The sequence below is a fragment of the Humulus lupulus genome, chromosome 1 (assembly GCF_963169125.1).
Source record: "Humulus lupulus chromosome 1, drHumLupu1.1, whole genome shotgun sequence".
NCBI classification, from domain to species: domain Eukaryota; kingdom Viridiplantae; phylum Streptophyta; class Magnoliopsida; order Rosales; family Cannabaceae; genus Humulus; species Humulus lupulus.
The window spans coordinates 91,778,376-91,790,548 of NC_084793.1; the positions used below are offsets into that span (position 1 = coordinate 91,778,376).

The 12,173-nt window shown below is 32.3% G+C and overlaps 1 long non-coding RNA gene across 1 annotated transcript; it reads right to left on the reverse strand.

Annotated features, from left to right (window-relative positions):
* Nucleotides 1-4,569: 4,569 nt before the first annotated feature.
* On the reverse strand, nt 4,570-9,444 carry LOC133795960 (uncharacterized). Its single transcript, XR_009875399.1, has 3 exons — nt 8,973-9,444; nt 5,660-5,703; nt 4,570-5,283 (listed from the first exon to the last, which is right to left on the reverse strand). It is a non-coding gene; the product is annotated as an uncharacterized LOC133795960 (long non-coding RNA).
* Nucleotides 9,445-12,173: the final 2,729 nt, after the last annotated feature.

Consider the following 12,173-nt stretch of genomic DNA (forward strand, 5'->3'; position numbering starts at 1 on the left):
CGACTCACAATCAATCACATGCCTACCAAAGCCCTATTCACACATGCACATAAGCAATAATGGCAGAAACCTCTACTCTAACAACTACCAACAACCTAAGGTTTGGGAGGAAAGAGCAAAGTAGAAATACTTACTGATATTCGGGTAGGTGGAGGTTGAAGGAGTAACTGGATCACTGCACAGCACGATCGCGAGAAGTAAAAGCTGCAAAGACGAACGGCGATTCAAACCAGGAACTTCGGGGAATAAACCCACTGCCAAATCAAAAAGAAAAGTTTCCAGATACTTACCAAAAGAAATGGCAAGTTCGGAGGAACGTAAGCTGGGAAGCCTGAGAGTTCGAAGGTTTGGAAATCTGAAAATCCTAAAGATGGAGAATCTGAAAGCGTAAAGAGGAAGAAAGATCCTTTCCCTCGCTTTTATAGCAGGGAAGAGGCCGTTTCGAATTCCTCAAGTGGACGGTCCCGATCTTCCCATTCCGTGTGCATCAGATCCAACGGCTGGAGAGGAAGCGACGATCCTATTTATGACTCCTCGGATGGGAATAAAGTATTTATTTCCCATCATTACACCACCTCGGGCCCTGAGTACCATTAAAAACCGTCAAATCATTGGTCAGATGACTGACGCACGCATCCTCAACCAGTCGCCTCACGCACACGTCTTGGTCGCAGAACCATTCCCAGAATGACACGTGATCCTTGCCGCACTTGAGTACTTGGTCTCAAACAGAAGAAATTCCTTTTCTCTTTCATACTAATACTCAGGCGGGAAAAAGGAACCCTTTCGGGAACACAGAAGGTGCCCCCTCGCCTAGTCTAAGAAACTGATTGTACAAGCTCCCGGATCTCTCAAAGCTCCGCGACCTTGGGGGGTAAATGTTATCCAGATTTCCGGATAGCGTTTAGATTGATGACCTCGGGGAAGCAGAATTATCGATGTCTTTCACGGTAGGTGACCAGAGCTCGCGGATGGACAGAAAGGCTTCGCCTCTCCTGTTTGATATCCGGATTACTCTTCCAAGCAAGCACAACACGGAAGCTCGTTGACTCTCCCGGACTCCCGAAGGATACCCCTCGGGGAGGCCCCTTCCAGGAGAGGCCCTTCGAGTGGTCTCCGCGGAAACAGTTCCGTGCCTCGCACAGAACAAAACCGAACTGTCGAGTCCGGGAGAAGGCATATTTGGAATGATATCCGTCTGACACAGGATCCCGCCTGACACGCCCGTCAGGACAAAGCCGCACACATCCCAGCACGCCTAAGGGTACCTTTTCGCCTACTGTTCCGCTGACAACTTGGAAAAGACGGCTGACTTTGTGTGTTCCCCATACTTTCACGTAAATATACCCACATAGAGTCTTGTAGCCATGCGACTACAGTAATTGTATCCCCTATTTATGGCTGGTGTAATTAAGACTCATGTACGTGGAGAAAAACCCTAATCCGAAACCCTAGCTATAAAGGCCCCTTCATTTTACAAGAAGAGGGGGGACCGAGAGATCACATAGAAAAAACTTTACCAGAATCTCTCTAGCTTCATCTTCTTCAAGAGAACCCGAGAGAAACATTGTGAGTGTGTGAAGTTCTTGTGCACCAGCCATCTTACTGTAACCTTTTCCAAGTATAATAATATCGACTCGTGGACTAGGGCTTGTTAACGCCTGAACCACGTAAAAACACTGTTTGTTTAGTTACATTTCAGTATTTCTACAGTTCTTATCTTTTTATTATTCTGTTAGTTATTCGTTTCCGAAAAACTCGGTAAACAAGTAGACAATAAACATAGTTAGTGCATATTAGCCAGTAGTAGAAGTCGAATTTGGGATAGTCAACATAACTAATTGGAGAAGTAACTAAACTAGGAATTCAATTCTCAAAGGGCTGCAATCGTTGTCAATCGCCACTGATCTTATACTAAGGTAGCAGTTTCTACCAATCATGGATAATTACGGGGTATTTCAGACCTCATCAATGATAGGGAGTGCTCCCTAGTGTTCCAAGATTAACAATCACACAAATCAATGGTGTTCTTGTTGACTGTTAGTGGTCAAATGACTCAAGTTTTTATTTTATTTTAAATAAATTATTTTTATGATCAATTTTTTTTATAAGACAGTTTTTATTAACTCGGGTAACTAAAACTCTATTTTTGTTTAAATTATTACAATATATTAAACATTATTTAAAACCAAAATAAGTTATCAAATGTCTTGATAAAATATTACAAATATTTAAATAAAATAACTTTAATTTAAAATCAATTTAATAAAACATCAATATGAAAAAGTGACATTTAATAGATTCAAATGCATATCTTTATACGCATGGACGTAGTCTAATTATTAGGGTCAAACCACATAAAAAAGTATTTCAAAACCAATTATTAGGATCAATGCGAATAATGTTATTTATTACATTTTGAATCCTTATTCTCATGCTTTAATTACATTATAAGTAACTAGTATACACAATTAGGAGACATTATATCTAGACAGAGCTTTTGGGATCACTTGACAATTTGTTGAGATAACCAAACAACTTGTCAGGATCACTGGACAAAGCTTTTCGGATATCTCGTCAAGTTGTCTAGTGAACCAAAAAGGTTGTTAGGTTATCCGGACGGGCTATCCGAATGGTTCAGATATCCAAACAAATTGTTGGAATAACCCTTTAATTAGCATTATATATATTTTAAATTAAATATGTGAATTAATTAAGGATTTAAATGATTGTGTTTAAAAAGTTGGAAATAATGTCCATTAGATCCAAAAGTCATCATATTATTACCTTAACATAGATAAGAGCTATACCTTGGTAAACAAAATTAATTTTTAGAAGGATGTGTTTGTAAAATATCGAATGTTCACCATTGGATCCATAAAGCATTACATACAAAATTGGGATCATTGTTGAGCTTAATAAAAAAAGATTTTGACATAAAATGACTAAATGTGCCCCTTTTTTACAATTTTATTATCAGGCGGCTAATTTTTCTTTTATACTGTTTTAGTTTATCCTTTCTACTATTTTTATAATTTTTAATTTACAAAAATACTAAATGTTCACTAACACATACATTACCCACCATACATCCATTTTTCTCTTTCTTCTTTTTCCTCCATCACATTTTTCTCTCTTCTTCTTCTTCTTCTTCTTCTTCTTTTTCTTCTTCTTCCTCCGCTACTTTTTCTCTCCTCCTTTTCTTCTTCTTCCTCGATCACCTCCATGTCCAAGCTCGTCTTCCTCAATTCTGATCACCATTTCGTCGGCGTGCCAACAACGATGCTATTTTTTTTCGTTTTGTTGATTTGATTTTTTTGTTCCCTTATTGTTAGTGTAATTTATTGTTTTGCTGCTTTTTATGCTTATGTTACCTTTTTTTTTGGTTTGTTTGTTCTATTTTTGTATATATTTGCTATTTTTCCTTATGCATGCAATGTGTTTGATGTAATGCTTGAATGATTGAGATATGTTGTTTAGTGTTAGTTCTTATAATTATTATGGTATGTTTATTTTTTTTGTTAAGTGTTATTTTAGGGTTTGTGTTGGGCTCTTTCAATGTTTAGGTTGTACTTGGGTGTTGTTTTAGGATTTTTTTTTAGTAAGAAGATAAGCAAGATCTATTAAATTTTGTTTATGTTTCAAGTTTTATTCTGGTTTGTTGATTTTTCATTTTTTTTAATAGTTATAAGTAGTTTTTATGTTGTTCTATAGTGATTGCAGTGTTTTTGTATTGTTCTTTGTTGAGTACTTTTGTTGAAGAAGCAAGTGATAATGTTGACAGTGATTGTGGTGTTTGTATTTATTAGTTGTTTTGATGTTGAAGTCACGTTGCGATAGGTATTGATGTTCATGAGTTAGATGTTGTCCAATTAGTACTTGAGGTTAAAGTTACTCATGATATTCAAAAGAGGAGTGTCAAGCCTGGAGTAGCTTTGAAGTCACCTTTCAGGAATGACTGTGAATCTTTAGATGTTGGAGTCGTTTTGTAGTTTGTCTGTTGTTGTAGTGTAGTTGTTGTTATGATATTTGTTGAGTTTTGTTTTGTTGTGTGTGTGTGATTTTTTTTTTTTAATTTTGTTTATATGTGATGTGCATCATATGAATGCATTTTTTGTTTTTGTTTTTTAAATTCTGGATTATGCAAGAATATAAATATATATATATTAATCTTTTAGTTAGGTAATGCATATGTGATTGCAGACAATTTTTTATTATCAATGTTACGTTATTTTTAATTTTGTTTAGTTATGTTTTTTTTTATATATAAAAACAACACCAAAGCATCTTAAGAGAAATAGAATAGAACGAACTATATGTGATGTTTATAAGTGACGAAAACTGTGCAATAACAGGGCATAAACTATATGAAAAATTATTTTAAAATTTAAAAACTAATTGTAAGCCTCAAGGAGCACTTGCAAACAGCTGTAAAGGATTGTAAAATAATAATATAATATTGAGAAAATGGAAGTGCATGATGCAAATAAAGAGATAGAGATAAATAAAAGTCCTATTTAAAAAAAATAAAAAAATTTGGAGATGGGTGGTACAGTTAAAAGTATTATTAATATTTGTTTCTTTCAATAAAAACAAGCTACATACATTTATGAGTTTTCGACATCTTGTGGTGTTTTTTTTACTTTATTCCTTCTTAGCTTTTTTCTTTTCTTTTTTGATGCTTAGTACTCATTATCTTTCTTTTTTCTTTTCTTGTGCCCAAGACCACTCTCTCCATCTCTTTCTTTCATTATTTATTTTATTTATCTTCTTCTTCGGATTTTATCAACAACACAATCATCCATGACCACTGTTGATTTTGTGGTGATCTTGCAACACAAAAATAATATGACATCAGAGATCGCAACATAAAAACAATACAACATCAGAGGTCACAACACAAAAATAATACGACATCAGATGCCGCAATACAAAAACAACACGACATCAGAGATCACTGTTGATTTATCGTTGCTTTTTGTGGTGAACTTACGTTGAATGCACATCAACAAACAAATATAAGTGAAACCAGATCTAGATCGGCTACAGCTGTCGTGTTGTTTCAGGTCGAGATTGGCTGTAATCGGCGCCATAGGTCGCCTGAGAAAGAGTGGTATTGCCGCCTGGGAAGGAGAGAGCAAGTAGTTCATGGCGGCGTCCATGGAGGTTTCTCGCTGGCGTTCATGGAGTTCTCTCCTTGCTGGGTTTGTGGTGGCTGATTACGGAAGTAAAAGCTTCTTGCTGGCGTCGTGGGTCGCTTGAGAAGGAGGAATCTTGCCGCCTCTGAAGAAGAGAGCAAATAATATTTTTGTAAAAGAAATTTTCTGTCGTGCAAAATTTATGATTGCAGTGTAATAGTAAATTTATGAGTTGCCAAAATTTCTCTTGATATAAGGAATTGCTTCTAATTTGTATTTGAATATTTTATGTAGTAAATTATTACAATTTAAATTAAATATAGTATTGTTAAATTTAGTCATGTATAATGATGGAATCAACCCTAGTTAAATATGTAAATAAATACTAAACACCTTTAATATTTAGTAAAAATTTTGTTGGCAAAACAGTTTTGATAATAAAATGATTTTGATAAGAAATTTGAGTTATGCTTAAATCATGAAATTAATTAAATTTTAACGAAAAGCCTGAAAATTACTACCTTTTGGTGAGATTATCAATGATATACGGATCGCAACTCTTTCACTGCTAACAATAAACAAGAATATAATTTATAATTTATTATTGGGGAAGAGTGTAGTGCATAGCAACTGTAATTGTGCATCTCATTTGGTTTTTTCTCGGTGTTTGGACAATTATAATTTTAATGTTTTTATATGACGGTGTATACATTGTAATTATTTAGAAAATTCACAAAATTTTGAGAAATTTCTTAATAATTTACATTGTCAAAAAAAGAGTTCAAATAGTATGTTTCAAGCAAAGATACGCGTACAGCATGTTGTTTAAACCTTATTTTTAGAACAATAAATTATTCACAATTTCTCAAAATTTTGTGAAATATTCTAAATAACTATAATATACACCATCATATAAAACAATTGAGATTATAACTTTCCACGTGCCGAAAATAAATAAAAAATGTATCTATGCTGCTAATTTAGTGAATGCATTGTATTTAGTCCCTAATATTATTATATATGATTTTTAATCTTCAATTAATTTTTAGAATTTATTTCACGCATTACCAAAAAAATTTTGATCGCACCCAAATTTCTAATTTGTGCGCCAAAACCCAAAACATAATATTAGACCCAAGTTTTCACAACCAAACTCTCTCATCTCTTTCCCTTCTCACACTTGTCTATTTCTAGATACAAACTCAAATTCAGATCAACTGAAGATTACTCCCTAACCCTGTCGGCGGCAAGGTTTCTCTTTCTCTCTCTCGGCGACAAGCATTCTTTTCCTCTCTCTATTGTGGCAGCACCATTTCTTTTCCCATCTCTCTATTTGGCGGCGGCAAGTTTTCTTCCTCTCCCTCCTTAACTTGTCTATAATATTTTCTACGTACAATATTTAAGAATTTTGTGACTATTTTAATTGTAGATGTATCTTCTTTGCTTAATTGGATTGAAATGTCTCTCCTTCAATTTTTTGTTTTTTTGAAATCTAAAAATTATATATTATATATATATAATATGCAGAAAAGGAATAAGAAGAGTTATATTAGAGAGAGTAGAAAAGATAAAAAAGCTAAAGGTATTAAACATTGTGTTAGTATGTTATTTAGTTAAGGTTGTTACTTTGTGTCTCAATTAGTTGGGATCTAGTTACTAGTTGTAATACTTGTGTTGGGATCTAGTTACTAGTTGTAACTACTTGTGCTATAACTAATTCAGTAGAGTTGCCTACGTAAGTCTCTCTCCTTTGTATTTCCTCACTTGAAATCATTCAATAAACTCATTTTCTTCTCTACTTTCATTTCATTCTCACTGTTGCAGCTATTACCGTTCATCTTAGTCTTGCTTCTAGTCTCCAAAAAACTGATAATCCTATATAATCATAAGCTAATTCTTCATTTTTTTTCATTAATTTTGTATATTGCATGTATCCCTGCGCGCGCACACACACACACATATATATATTAGAATAAATAGTATTTTTGTTCCCCAAACTATCATCACTATATGATCGTGTCCCCGAATGATTCGCGATGTTAAAAATTCCCCTAAAACTATACACGTTACTGAAATATGAGACTTCTGTTAGATTTTGTCACAGGTGGTTAAAAGATTAATGATGTGGAATTTTGTCTGTTATGTAACAATGTCCTGTGTGGAATAATTAACAATTTTACATCTCGAACTTTAATCACCACCAAATTGTGCATTTTTTTATTAAAAAAAATTTAATTTTTTTCTTAAAAATATTAATTAAATCCATAAAAAATTAATAACAAATAATTTTTTTACTTTTTCCTTTTATTTTACAATATAAAATAAATCTATTTTAGAATGAAAATTTAAAATAAATACTAAAATAAATAAAAAAAATTAATTAAAAAGGAGGACGAAGGACAAAAGACTTAAACAAATAAAAAACTTTTAATTTCAAAAGAGAAGGATGAAGGGGAGAAATCTTTGTTTTAAGATTTATTTTTAATTTTTATTTTAAGATATATTTATTTTATATTGTAAAAGAAAAGAAAAAGATAAAAAAAATTATTTGTTATTAATTAGGATTTTAATTTTTGAATATTTGAAAATTTATTTAATTAATTTGAAACGTTTAGTATTATTTATTTTCTTAATATTTTAAAATGATTTTTTTGTTAATTTTTAAGGTATTAATTATTATTTTTACGAATTTTTTTTAATTTAATTTTAATAAAAATGACATAATTTTGTAGTGGTCAAATGAGTATTACTTTTCTTTTTTCTATATTAATTTTGTGAGAGTTTGTGATACATCCACTAACAAGATTGTACCACTACATCACACTCTCAAAATTAACACGTGAGGGTGTCTTGATCTAATTTTTTTTTACGATGGTGTTCATTATAGTTATAGTGAATCTCTTATAAGTTTCTAAGAAATTTTGAATAATTTACAATGCTGAAAATGAAGTTTAAACAACTTATTGCACATGTATTTGTTTTTTTATATGCATATAAAAACAACTATTTTGAACTTTATTTTTAGTACGGTAAACTATTCAAAATTTCTCAAAAAATTACAGAATATTCGCTATAATTACAATGAAAAAATAGTATTATGACACCCCAAGTGTCATTTTTGGGAACTTTCTGTACCGCGGTACCATAAGCCTCCATTATTATATTTCTTTTGAATCTAGACCATTCTCTAAAATTATAAGTTGCGTTTGGTTTTCATTATTGTTCTACTTTTTATGTTTATTTTGTTTTGTTAGTCATATATTGCTCTAGCTAAAAGCATACATTTTTTTGGAATATCTTCTAGGTTGTTTTATTCATTCATAATTGGTACTTCTATACTCTAAGAAAGTAAGTTGTATTTATTTTCGAAAACTTATTTTGAGAATAGATGAGCTTTTATTTACAATGTATAGTAAAATCTATGATATTAGATGTTTGAAATTTTATCGTATTATACCTATTATTGTGAGTTTTATTAGTTTATATTTAAATTTAAATCTATTTTCTTAAAGCATATTGTTTGAATTCTTCTTATTTGATTTCTGCTCAAATTTATAGTTTTAACTTTTTGTGTAGAAAAACTTATCAATGGGAAACATATTGACTTGTTGGAGGTTGGAGGAATTGGAAGTCTAAGCAGACCAAGCAAAAATTCATGAATATCAAATAAGGGCAGAATATAGCACAAGACAAAAAGCCAGAATATGGGACTAGAGAGGATTAAAGCACGGGGTTATATTAATTAGGTTTGAAAGAAAAATAAGTGAAGAAGTCTCATACCTTGTCATCTTGCGGCTACAATCTTTTCCTAAACCTTATAAAGTAGATTTTTACCTGATAGAAAACCAAATTCAAAAGATGCGAATATTCCTCCGAGGAAAGCGAAGGAAAAAGCAAATTCCAAGCATCCCTTATAAAAAAAAAAGATATAAGTAAAAAAGAATCATTATTACAATTTTTTTTAATAATATCCAAATCAAACACATAGAAAATACCAAACTAACAAATGACGAACAAGAATCAAAGCTTAAAAACAAAACAAATAGAAGGTTGAGGTAGAAAACACAGTAACGAGCTTTCGAATGGGAGTGATAAATCTGAGCAACAGTGGCGTTGAGTCTGAGAGGATGATAGGGTCAGCGTCGTTGAATTTAAGAAAATGATAGAGTCAGCTTCGTTGAATTTGAGAGAATGAATTAGTTTTAGAGGATGAGAGTTTAAGAGAGATGGTCGACTGGTATAGAAAGGATGAGAGATTGAGAGTGTGAGTGCTTGAGAGAGATTATGTGTGCTCATATAAACTGCAAACCACAGGGCACTAAATTGCCAAAAGTTGTGACTAGTGAAACCACTTTTTATGATTTGGTTTAACTGGACCTTTTAATTTTAAATGACTTGGTCACGCTAAATTTTTCTTATTTTTTAAATAAATAATAAAAAAATTAGTAAGATCTTTTTTTACACATAATAAGCATATTTATAATTTTTAATTATATATGAAATATTGATTATTAATATTAGTTTTCTTCTAATATTAATTATTTATGATAAATATTAATATTAATATTAATATTGATTACACATAATATTTCTAATATTAATATTAAATTTTTTGTATATATATTATACAATGTTGTTAATATATATATATATATTTAAGTGAAGATAAAATTTAAATTTTGGTTTTGGATTTTATCAAAAATATCTAATATTTTAAAATAATTAATTGAAACAAAATATCACCAAAGTGATCTCTTTTGTGTAGATTAATTTAATTAAAATATCAAAATAATTGTGTGTATGTAATTCATGCATATATTAACTAACCCAAAGGTAAGTTAATATTTGACCAAATTTCATGCATACCTGTAGTGATAAATGTGTGACAATTATAAAGTATCTTGTGTGAGCAATATGTTAATCCAAAGATTGACTTATTGTTTGACATAATATATTGTCAATGTTTGATTGCTACAACAAGAGTACTACTTACAGTTAATATTACTGTCCAAAGACTTAATATTAATGGTGTGCTTGGTATCTTGAGATGAGATTAACCAATTTTTGAATTTATTGTTTGATTATGCATATTGATGTGAGATTGTTTTGTTTGTTTTGTTCTATATTCAACTAATTCATCTTCTGCTACCTCAATATCTGCTAATATTAATTCTATTCCTATGCTTAATGGGACCAATTTCAAGGATTGGAAAATGAACTTACTAATAGTTCTGGGATGTATGGATTTAGACCATGCATTAAGGGATGGACAACCTGCACCTCTCACTGAGGAAAGCACCCGTGATGAGAAAATGGATTTTGAGAGGTGGGATCGTTCAAATCGCATGAGTTTAATGATTTTGAAACATAGCATCCCAGAAGCCTTTTGGGGCACAGAAACCGAAGGGATTACTAAGGCCAAGAATTTCCTTGAACAAATTAAGGAACGTTTTGCTAAAAACGATAAGGTTGAAATGACAACACTTATTGGTTCTTTGATGACCATGAAGTATAAGGGTCAGGGAAATGTAAGGGAGTACATTATGGAAATGCATCATATTGTCTCAAGACTTAGGACACTTAAGATTGAGCTTTCTGATGATGTGTTTGTACTTTTGGTTTTGTTAGCACTTCTTGCACACTTTAACCAATTTAAAATTAGTTACAACTGTCAAAAGGAGAAATGGACTCTCAATGAGCTCATTTCTCATTGTGTGCAAGAGGAAAAAAGGTTGAAAAAGGACAAAATTGAAAGTGCTCACTTGGCCACTGCTCGTAAAGATAAGGGCAAGAAAAGGAAATATGAGAATGAAGCTGCTAAAGGTCCAGTCCAAAAGAAACAACAGAAGGATTCAGATGGTTGTTTCTTTTGCAACAAGTCTGGACATGTGAAAAAAGATTGTACCAAGTATCATGCATGGCGTGTAAAGAAAGGGTTGCCTGAGCTACCGAAAGCCAAGTGATAGTGAACGACACATCTTTGTAGGTGATGGAAAATCGGTGGAACTTGAAGCAATTGGGCATTTTAGGTTGTTGTTAGGAACTGGTTTTTATTTGGATTTGAAGGACACTTTTGTTGTACCGTCTTTTAGACGGAATTTAGTTTCTGTTTCTTTGTTGGAAAAATTTGGATATTTTTGTTCTTTTGGAAATAATCAATTTAGTTTGTCTTTAAATTCAAATGGTGTTGGAACGGGTTACTTGAATGCTTATAACAACCTTTATTTGCTAGAAACAATTGCATCCTATAATGAAACCTTGCATGTGGAATCACGTGGTACTAAACGCAAATTAAATAAGGAAAAGTCAGCGTCATTATGGCATAAGTGCTTAGTTCATATCTCAAAAGGTAGAGTTGAGCGTCTTGTGTCTAATGGCCTTTTAGAGTCTCTTGACTTCACAAATGTTGATGTTTGTGTAGATTGTATCAAGGGAAAACTGACCAAAACTAAGAGATTAGGTGCCAACAGATCTTCAGATGTCTTATAATTGATTCATACAGATATTTGTGGGCCATTCCCTATAGCATCATGGAATGGTCAACAATGTTTCATATCATTCATAGACGATTACTCACGTTATGGGTACCTATATCTCATTCATGAAAAGTCACAGTCTCTGGATGTGTTCAAAGCTTATAAAGCTGAAGTTGAGAACCAACTCAACAAAAGGATTAAAAACGTCAGATCCGATCGTGGTGGTGAGTACTACGGTAGATATGATGGCTCAGGCGAACAACGTTCAGGACCGTTTGATAAATTCCTAGAGGAATGTTGTATTGTCCCACAGTACACCATGCCAAGATCACCAAGCATGAATGGTGTTGCTGAAAGACGCAATAGGACTCTTAAGGATATGGTAAGGAGCATGATTGCTCATTCTACCTTACCTGAGTCCCTCTGGGGAGAAGCATTAAAGACAGCAGCTTACATTCTGAATAGAGTACCAACTAAAGCACTTGCAAAAACACCTTATGAGCTTTGGACATGTCGAAAGCCTAGTCTAAAGCACTTTCACATTTGGGGATGTCCGGCT